This window comes from Perognathus longimembris, chromosome 11, assembly GCF_023159225.1.
Source record: "Perognathus longimembris pacificus isolate PPM17 chromosome 11, ASM2315922v1, whole genome shotgun sequence".
Lineage (NCBI taxonomy): Eukaryota > Metazoa > Chordata > Mammalia > Rodentia > Heteromyidae > Perognathus > Perognathus longimembris.
In genome coordinates, this window is record NC_063171.1 from 66717850 (window position 1) to 66724534 (window position 6685).

Genomic DNA, 6685 nt, shown 5'->3' on the forward strand with positions numbered 1-6685 from the left:
AGTGGCTGACTTAGAACGTAACACTGGCATTCTGTCATTGGAAACCCCAGAGCGGGAGGCCAGATAAGAGCTCTAATCACTGGACCAAAGACTCGGCACTCAGGCTGAATCCACTCCAGGGTACAGAAAAGGAGCTCAGGTTCTCCTTCCGTCTCCTTTTCAAATGTAGTTTGGAGCACGCAATTATTTTTCTCTCTGTTGCTAGGATGCTTCAGCTGTGGGCACTGGGAGAAAGCTATGAAATGCATATCCTTAAATCACATAATCTTCTTCCATGGCTGTTGAATGGAGAATAACAGATCCATATGCATTGTGACTTGAAGTAATGGCTTACTCATCAGAGTGGACTAAACTTTGCACAGACAAATATCAAAGCAGATCCATTTGAGAAGTGACTTTGTTTGGCAGCAGAAGAAAGATAAAACAGAGCTGGGAATGTGGGTTAGCGGTAGAGTGCCTAGCATTCATGAAGCCCTGGGTTCGATTCCTTGGCACCATATAAACAGAAAAAGCCAGAAGTGGCGCTGTGGCTCAAGTGGCAGAGTGCTAGCCTTGAGCAAAAGGAAGCCAGGGACAGTGCTCAGGCCCTGAGTTCAAGCCCAGGACTGGCCAAAAAAAAAGATAAAACAATACCAAATCTTGCTTAGCCTGTTTGTTTTTTTTTTTGCCTGTTGTTTCGAAAATCATTGGTGTCACCACATCGACTCAGGTGGGACACCCCACACCAGTCCTGATACTCTAGTTCATGGAGGGACAGGTCAGCACCACAAGGAGAACACCTGGCGCTGGGGAGTCCCCCCCCCTTTTTCTTTTGCTGGTCCTGGGTCTTGAACTCAGGCCCTGGACTCTGTCCCTAAGCCTCTCTATGGTCCAGGCCAGTGCTCTACCGCTTGAGCCACAGCGCCACTTCTGTGTATGTGGTGCTAGGCCACATTCCCAGCCTGTTCCCTTTGCCTTTTTAAAGGATTTTCTCTTTGTCTTGTACTTTTGACAGTGTGGCTATAATATGCCTTGGATATTTTGTTTTTTTTTGTTTTTTTTTTTGGCCAGTCCTGGGCCTTGGACTCAGGGCCTGAGCACTGTCCCTGGCTTCTTCCCGCTCAAGGCTAGCACTCCGCCACTTGAGCCACAGCGCCGCTTCTGGCCGTTTTTCTGTATATGTGGTGCTGGGGAATCGAACCTTGGGCCTCGTGTATCCGAGGCAGGCACTCTTGCCACTAGGCCATATCCCCAGCCCCTGTTCAGAGTCCTTTGAACTTCCTAGCTCGCCCTGTCCTTCCCAAGGTTGGGGAGGTTTTCAGAGATTATTTTTTGTGTTTTTTTATTTATTTTTTTATTGCGGGTCCCAGGGGTTGAAATCAGCATCTGGTCACAGTTCCTGAGGTTGTTTTGTGTTCAAGGCTGGCACTCTACCATGTGAGCCATAGCTCAACTTTTCTTTTTGTTTTGTTGTTGGTGCCAGTCCTGGGGCTTGAACTCAGGGCCTGAGCACTGTCCCTGGCTTCCTTTTGCTCAAGGCTAGCACTCTGCCACGTGAGCCACAGCGCCACTTCTGGCCATTTTCTATATATGTGGTGCTGGGGAATCGAACCCAGGGCTTCATGTATACGAGGCGAGCGCTCTACCACTAGGCCACATCCCCAGCCCCATAGCTCAGCTTTTGACTGTCTGGTGGCTAGTTGGAAATACGATTTCCATGGACCTTGCTGTCAGGGCTTTGGACAGCGATTCTGAGGTCTCAGCCTCCGGAGTTGCTGGACTTACAGGCCAACGGCGCGTTCCTGCGGTGCCGTCCAGGGTCCCTGCGCCCTGCTGCCGCGGGTCTCCGTGCCTGGGTCTCCGAGGCCTGGGCCGTAGGGCCCTGCGCTGTCCCCCCCCCCCCCCCGGGGTACAGGGCCTTCACGTGGGCCCAGGAGGCAGCAGACTGGGGCCGGACGGGCGCCATCGGTGGGGTGGGGCTGCAGGAGCAGCTTCGTGGGGACCGTGGGGGGGGGCACACTGCCCGCCTCCCCCCCTCCCCCGGGGCACACTGCCCGCCCCCCACTCCCCTAGGGCACACTGCCCGCCCCCCCATCCCCGGGGCACACTGCCCACCCCCCCCGCCCCGGGGCACACTGCCCGCCTCCCCCCCGGGGCACACTGCCCACCCACCCCCCCTCCCCGGGGCACACTGCCCACCCCCCCCTCCCCGGGGCACACTGCCCGCCCCCCCCTCCCCCGGGCACACTGCCCGCCTCTCCCCCCTCCCCGGGGCACACTGCCCGCCCCCCTCCCCGGGGCACACTGCTCCTCTGCTTCCGGGGTGGAGGGGAAGGGGCAGGGCCCATCCTCCTGGGGCCTCGGGGAGCCCAGCAAGGCCCGCGCTCGGGGCCCGCAGGGGTGCAGGGGGGCCCTGGTGAGGCCGAGGGCACCTGGGAGGGCGGCCTGCGGGCGGGCGTGTGGCGTGGCCGGACCACAGGCCCCGGGCTGGGGGTGGGGTGGGGGGGAGGGGGAGGGGGGAGGGGACTCCGGAGCGTGGGCAGCTCCTCCTCAGGGCCTCGCGGGGACAGGGTGACCCTGCGGACCCTGGCACGGGCTCCGGGCCAGCACCCCATGGGGGCGAAGCGGGACCGCCGGAGGCCGCTCACCGCCTGGCCGAGTGGCGTCGGGGCTCAGAGTTAACCCAAGAGGCGGCCGGGAGGGCTGCGCTGCGCGCCTAATCCACGGGGCGGCGGGAGGTGCCCCGCCCAGTGTGCCCCCCTCCGTGTGTGCCCCGCCCAGTGTGCCCCCCTCCGTGTGTGCCCCGCCCAGTGTGCCCCCCTCCGTGTGTGCCCCCCCTCCGTGTGTGCCCCCCTCCGTGTGTGCCCCGCCCAGTGTGCCCCCCTCCGTGTGTGCCCCGCCCAGTGTGCCCCCCTCCGTGTGTGCCCCCCTCCGTGTGTGCCCCGCCCAGTGTGCCCCGCCCAGTGTGCCCCCCTCCGTGTGTGCCCCCCTCCGTGTGTGCCCCGCTCCCTCTGCTCCCTCTGCTCACTGCGTCCCCGTGCTCCACGCATCCCCGTGCGCGTCCCCACACTCACTGTGTCCCCGTGCTCGCTGTGTCCCCACACTCGCTGTGTCCCCGTGCTCGCTGTGTCCCCGTGCTCGCTGTGTCCCCGTGCTCGCTGTGTCCCCGTGCTCGCTGTGTCCCCGTGCTCGCTGTGTCCCCGTGCTCGCTGTGTCCCCGTGCTCGCTGTGTCCCCGTGCTCGCTGTGTCCCCGTGCTCGCTGTGTCCCGGCGCGTGCCCGGGCGCTCAGGCTCTCTGGCTCCCTGCCTGGCGCTCTACACAGACACAGTGCGGCTTTCTGTTCGTCTTGGCGTGGGGAGGCGAGGACCAAGCGCCTCCAGCCAGCCGCTCCGTCCGTCGTAGCCGTTTGAAAGAAATGGAGCCGCATGGGATGGTAAAAGACAGAACAGTCCTCGCACAGGATGAGCTTCAGGACTCCGGACCCTCGCTGGGTGTGACAGAGGAGGACATGCATTCTCGAGAGGACCACAAAGGTGCGGGAGCTACGCGTGTATGATGACAGGAAACGATGTTTACAGAAACGAACTCCAACAAATGGAAACGAGATTTTTTTTTGTTATTTTGCTTCTTGGTTGGTTTTTTCCCCTCCCTTGTCACTGTTTTAAAGTTTCTGAACCTTTTGGCATGTGTGTAAGTTTATGTGTTTTGGAGAAGGTAAGGAACACAGAAAGGGGGAGCAAATACAGCAATGATACTACACACTGTGCTGAGGATGATCTATACAACTTGTGGGGAGGGGGTCAGAAGGGAAAAACTGGGAGAAAAATGAGGGAAGAGGTGACACTGTTCAAAAAGGAATGATCTCGTCATCTGGCTTATATAACTGTAACCTCTCCGTACATCATCCTTACAAAAGCAAACAAACGGGCTGGGAATGTGGCTTCGTGGTAGAGTGCTTGCCTAGCATGCATGAAGCCCTGGGTTCGATTCCCCAGCACCACATGAACAGAAAAAGCAGGAAGTCACGCTGCGGCTCAAGTGGTAGAGTGCTAGCCTTGAGCAGAAAGAAGCCAGGGACAGTGCTCAGGCCCCGAGTTCAAACCCCAGGTCTGACAAAAAACAAACAAACCAAAGGAAAGAAATGGTCTACTGTTCCCCAGACAACACCAGAGGGGGACGAGTCAGGATTTCTGGCTTCTGTCTCTCTCTTATCCACTGTTCATTGCTAAAATAACCATTTCTTTTTTATTTTTCTTTTGATACTACTGGGCTTTGATTTCAGTGCCTCATGTTTGCTAGGCAGGCACTTTACTGCTTAAACCACATAGCAAATCTTTTTATGTGTGTGTGTGTGTGCGTGTGTGTGTGTGTGTGTGTGTGTGTGTGCTGGTCCTGGGGTTGGAACTCAGGGCTTAGGTTCTGTCTATGAACTTTTTTGCTCAAGTCTAGTGCTATACCACTTGCACCAAAGCTCCACTTGCAGATTGTGGTGGTTAACTGGACATAGAGTTTCATGGATTTTCCGGCCCAGGCTGGCTTTGAACCATGATCATCAGCTCTCAGCCTCCTAAGTGGCTAGAATTACAAGCATGAGCTACCAGCGCCCAGTTTGCTTCATGTTTTTAAGCTGTTGTCTTTTTTTTTTTTTTTTAAATCCCACAGGGAGCGAGGTGACTGATTTTGTGAAGAATTTTTGCCCTTCATCTTCTTCTCTAAAGACTCAGTGACGAAACTGTCTCTAGCAGTGATGCACGTGCAAGGCAGCAGCAGGAGGTGGCGGCACACCAGCCTCCACCCCTCTCACCCAGCCGTGCTCTTGCTCCGTTGCTGTGTGCACGGACACACGTGCGTGTGTGTCCACGCGTGTGTTGCTGGGGCTCACTCCCAGTTGTGCGTATATTAAGCGTGTTTCCTCCTTTTTCTTTCTTTCTCGTGCTCAGGTGGGCTCCTCGCTGGAGTTCTCTAGAAGCAGCGCCGAGCAGGGGCCGGAGCGGGGCTGACCTCTGCCGGCCCCTTCCTGTGGCAGAGCCGGCGTTCATTTCACTTGAAGCGGGTTTGCTTTGTTAAGTTTCTTTTTCTGTCTCTGGCCTTGAGCCTTCCCTGACAGCTGTTAGACTAGAATTCCACAGCCCTGCTTGCTTCTGATTTGCTGTGTCTTCTGGGTAGTTTTGGGTTCTGTTTTGTTTTTTTGCTGGTCACGGGGCTTGAACTCACGGACGCTGTTCTTGAGCTTTTTTGCTAGTGCGCTACCACTTTGAGGCACAGCGCCACTGTTGGTTTTCTGTTGGTTAATTGGAGATAAGTCATAGACTTTGCTGCCTGGGCTGGCTTTGAACTGCGATCCTTGGTCTCAGCTTCTGGAGTAGCCAGGATTATAGGTATGAGCCACTTGTAGGTAGTTTAAGTGCTTCAAAGCTCTCGCGTGATCACCCGTATGGAGCCTCATGAAAACCTTTGTGTGTGTGACAGTTCCGGGGGTGAACTCTGCGGCTGGGTGCTGCCCCTCAGCTTTTTCTTCTAGATTTTTGGTGGTTATTTGGGGGTAAGTTATCATGAGTAGCTGGGATTACAGGTGTGAGCCACCAGTATGGGGCTCCATCAAAAGTCTTGGACTATACATCTCCTGAAAAGTGGGGGGCTGCTAAGTTCCCAGCCCAAGGAGACGTGGTAGCAAGGCTCTTCTATGTTTCGCTTCGTGTCTTACTTGACACAACTATACTTACAAGCATTTTCTGTGTAGTATAACCCAAGCATGCACGAGGACATAACCTGTGCATATACAGAATACAGCTAGTCAAGCGGTGTCATTGTCTAAAGCTATGCTCTTGCTTTTCTTGGCTTGAATAAAATTCCATAATATCCACTGAGGGGATAAAACATAACCATCGCTTTCACTTTCTGAAAGTCAACATCAGATGCTCAAGTAAAATAATGTTTAGTTTATTTTCATTTTGTTGAGAGAGGTTCTCACTGTTTAGTGCAGGCCAGCCTTGCATTTGAGATTCTCCCACTTCTGTCTCCTGAGTGCCGGGATTATAGGAATACATCACTACGCTTGATTTAGAAATATACAGTGTTAAAAAGTTACCCAAGTAAGACTTCAGAAACTAAATATATTCTAAGGGAAAACAAGATAAAAAATGGTTATAGCTTGCCATTATTCGAAGCAAGCTAATAATACTTAAGGAGAGGTAAAAGTGGAGTACAATCAGCAGACAGCATTTCACAACTGAAGAGCAGAAATCGGAGCTAAATATTAGCATAATGCAGGTGGCTGCTCAGGCATCATGGGCTTGTAGTTTGTTACCTGGATAATTATTTTCACCTGTGAGATGTTTTCCACTGTCTCAGCAGAGTGCAAAATGTGTATTAGGCCCCTAGAATGTTAGTCTTGAAGGGAAAAAGCGAAGGGACAGCACCAGACCCTAAGTTCAAGCCTCAGTACTGGTCTACACACAAAAAAATAGTAGCTGGTTTTATGTATGACTCTATTTATTTATTTAGCCAGTCCTGGGCCTTGGACTCAGGGCCTGAGCACTGTTCCTGGCTTCTTTTTGCCCAAGGCTACCACTCTGCCACTTGAGCCACAGCGCCACTTCTGGCCATTTTTCTATCTATGTGGTGCTAAGGAATCGAACCCAAGGCTTCATGTATACGTGGCAAGCACTCTACCGCTGGGCCATATTCCCAGCTCTTATGCATGAC